Here is a 4,252-nt window from a genome sequence, read left to right on the forward strand (position 1 = left end):
TCACACCCAATACAGCCACACAGACTCTTCCAGGCTCGTGTCACTTCCAGAAGGCACAACCTTGCACACAGAGCTTTGCCATGAAGGGCAAGCCAAACTCAGATGTAGAAGATGGTACAAGACCAAATTTACCTGAGGATCTTGATCCGATGGGTCTGTCCCACTGCTACCTACTTGAACCATTTACAGAGACCAGTCAGATACACAAGACGGACAGAGCTACACACGGGTCTGCTGAGAGCTGGAGATCTGACAAAACAAAAATCTCAGCAGAAAGTCTCCGCTCCATTTCTCAGAAATCCCAGTAATGATCACACCATGAAACCTAGAGAGAGTGTTAAAGATGAGGTGGAGCCTCGTACCATGTTCAGAATATGAAATGCCAAACAGCCTCCGCTCCGGCAGCTTTTTCCTGCTTTATCCATCAATGGAAGGCCCTAAAATAAGAGCCCAAACTCCTACCCACCCTGCCCCCCTCACCTGAATGCTCACCTTGAAGACGGCTCAGAAAGCTTTCTTTTCCTCCTTCCTGCCCATTTCTTTCTAAGGTAGCCTTCTCACTGCCTTTCCACCCATTTCTTTCCCCCTTTTGTTAAGCCCTATAAAAGCAATTAGCAAAAAAGCTTCTTATTCCCAGGAAACAAGGCAACCAAAAGTAATAGCTTTTTTTTCAGATCACTTTTCAGAAGCTTATACTCTAGTTCCACTTCCATTACTGTGCATCACCTCCTTAGCCATTGGAGTGGGACCACCTCTCAGTCAGCAACTGTATTCAAATCTGTGTTAATGCACAAAATTAAGAGTCATCATATGCCAGATTTCCTGTTAAGTTTAACCTCAGTGGAATAGAGAGCCAATGAAAAGCTCTAGCAACTAGCTCTTCCCTTTTTTCCAAGAGGAAAAAAAACCCCACCAGACAGATGGTAAAGACACAAATTTGTTTCTACAATACATTACTGACCTGCTCTAATGTGGTAGGGGTGAGGCAGTAGTCTAGCTAGCAAGCAGCTCATATGATTTAAAAAAAAAAAAAACAATACTGGACAAGAAAGCTTTATGATGCCATTATAGAAATTAAGCCTTAAAATCAGTAAGAACTCTAAGCATTTTCTACATTCCTATAGTTGATAATACTTTCCCTCGTTCCCTGCAGATTCTCTCACAAACAAGTATTTATCTGATCAATGGCTTTGGCAGGTCGCACTCAACATCCTACTAATTGGAAAGAAGCAGTCTGAGTCAGAGCTTAGGGGCTCCTGCACCGCGGCTCACAGCGCCAAGGGTGGGGGATGTACTCCCCTCCTTCAGGTAGGAGAGGCACTAGACCTCAGAACGTGATGAGCCTGACACAACGTTCATAAAATAAGAAGTACTTCCACAACACGCTACCCTGCCTCAAAGCACTGCAAAAAAGTTAGAGATAAAAGAAAAAAAAATCCAAAGCCAAGGGCTTGGCCTGCTTCAGTCAGGTGTTGGCAGTCCATCACCATCGGCAACATCTCCCAGTCACAAGAGATGCAGAACTCGCACGCTCAGGCTAGAGCCCTTGGAAGCACGTACTGCCCAGCGTGTTGGTACGCCACATCAGGGCAACACATACTGGAACATGTTATGTGGCTAATTATCCACTAACATAGCATTAATTAGCTGCTTTTTCTAGGTTCAAGTCTCTAAGCTAAGACGGGCACAAGTACTGGCAGGAGGTAGGTCAGTAAGGACAATACAATTCATTTTCAGACATGCCGAATTTTGGTCCTGTTTACTAGGGGACTGCTTGGTTTAGAAAGAGACATTCCAGAAAGTAACCAGTAAAATAGCAGCCAATAAGGGAAACACCAGCATCTCACACACAACAAAGACAAGACTGCACACAGCACGGGCCAAGAAACCACTAGCAATCAGTTAATGCCGATCACTTCTGCAGACTACAGAAGAGCACTTGGATCATCCAGGGCCCCAAACCAAATGCTGAGAGACTTCACACCAACCCCAACAATTCTATACATGAAAAATTGACTCTTCTGTCCTGAGTGGAGGACTGTAATCCTCAGTTCTAGATCATGCAGTTAGCATCTGTTTGATGAAAAGACAATTACAGAAAATCTTTGCTACCAGTGTAGAGCCTTGGTTAGCAGTAGCAATTTAATTTTTATCCACAAGCTGCAGTGACAGCTGAGGCCACAGCAAGGCACTGCTCAGGCTGCAATGGGGGGAAGACTCTCCGTCCCAAAGAGACTTCATTAGGAGAAGCATAAAAATTTGCAGAGCCTGGATGCATGGAAACACTGACATGAAAACCCCCTCTTCTAGACATCTAGCTGCAGCCTGAGCAAGCGGAGATGGCATTACTTTACAACAAAAACATATTCATTGTCAGGAAGGCAAGAACTGGGAGGAAGGTTTGAATGACAGCACATCTTTCTGGACCTCAGTCACCATTGCTCTTAACTGGTGGCCAGAAACAGTGCAGGTATTAACCTTTCTTCCTTAAACATCCCAGAAGGGACACAGAGAATGAACACAGACCTATTAAAAAAAAAATAATGTTTTTCAACCTACCAAAAAAAGGTGTGAATCCAGCATTGGTTTTGCCCATATACCCACTTCCCAGTGGAAAAAAGAAAAAAATAAAGGAGGAAAGAGGAAAAAAAAAATAAAGGAGGAAAGAGGAAAAAAAAAATAAAGGAGGAAAGAGGAAAAAAAAATAAAGAAGGAAGGAGGGAAAAAAAAATAAAGGAGGAAAGAGGGAAAAAAAAATAAAGGAGGAAAGAAATCTGTTCTATTTTTCCACTGTCCTTTGGGAAAGTATTTATTCACATTTAATTCAAGACCAATTATTTTCTCTTGCCCTGCAAGTTCAGGCCAGTCTACACTACGATGAACTGTTGCCTCTTCGCAGCTCGCAGGCGATTACTGCAGAGAATGCTACGGCTGCGCTGGATTCTTCTGCCCACTGCAGGCTTCGCGGGAGCACTACTGAGGGTCGCAGCGAGATGGTACTGTGCACTTCTAATAGCTTTGCTCAAGGACAGCAAATCAGGCTTCTGTATCTAGGCCTGCGGGTAAACATGTAGTTCCATGAACACCACCACACACTTCGGACAATGCTGTTAGCAAGCCCTTTCTTTTTTATCAGTTGAGTTTTTGTTCTCCTGACTGCCTGGCAGCACCAGAGCACGAATTTTCCAAGTTCTATTTAGCAGATAACCATAATGTAGGAAAATGATGGTCAGAAACTATCAAAGGCTCCTCTAATTCTCTTCCTCACGCCAGATTTCAAGGGGATACAATGCAGTATGTTGAGGAGTTGTCTCCTGAGGACTGTTTTCAATAAGTCAGGATCTCGTTCAAGTTTACCAGCATCATCTCCTTCCCCCAAACCAAGCTGCCACCCACCTTACTCATACAAGGGCAGCATTTCAAATCACCTCTGCAACTTGAAACACTAGCAAGCCACAACTTACAGAGTCCGTCATTAATAGTTAATGATATGTATCAAGACCAAGCCCTAGCCACCACACGCTGAAGCGAACATCATCCGCTAGAGATGATTTGCTTTTAGGGAGCAGATGCCCCATTAAGACAACATGGAGCATCTCTAACAGCCCCCCCAGCTCCAGGGGCAGTCAGTACCACTGAAAGTCTTCAGAAGCACGTGGTAACACCTACGCAGTACTATACTGGAAGTGCTTTAAAGCTACCACAAATGCTTTGATCTCATTGGAAAAAAATATAAAGGACAAAAAACACCACCCAGTACTTTGGGATGGTCGTCTATAAAGACACCCAGACAATAACTGAACAAACCAACCACCGGACTCAGTTGTTTATGAAAATAACTCATATTTTCTTCCACATAAGATGTACTTGAAACAATAAGGTGACTCCCTGGCATTGTTTTGGCCTGAGTAACCTCCAGGTTATGGCAACACAACAGTGCAATACTTAAGAAAAAAATTTAAAAAGGAAAAAAGCAATAATCTTTTCATGCTTTTTCACATGATGCTTGCTATGGAAGTTTCCAACCATGCAAAAGTAGTATTTACCTGCAGTTAAAGTAGTAAGTTTAATCTGGACACAGAACACATCAAATATTGTGGATATAATAGAAAAGACTCAAAACCAAAAAAAAGAAACCAAACCGCTTCTGGTTTTGCTAAAGCTGGTAAAGATTGTAATTTATAAATTGTTTGTGTTAAAATGGTATATAAGAGGGAGAACAGCAAATAATTTGCACTTCTGTGCAGCTCTG

The sequence above is a fragment of the Phalacrocorax carbo genome, chromosome 6 (genome assembly GCF_963921805.1).
Source record: "Phalacrocorax carbo chromosome 6, bPhaCar2.1, whole genome shotgun sequence".
Classification (NCBI taxonomy): Eukaryota; Metazoa; Chordata; class Aves; order Suliformes; family Phalacrocoracidae; genus Phalacrocorax; species Phalacrocorax carbo.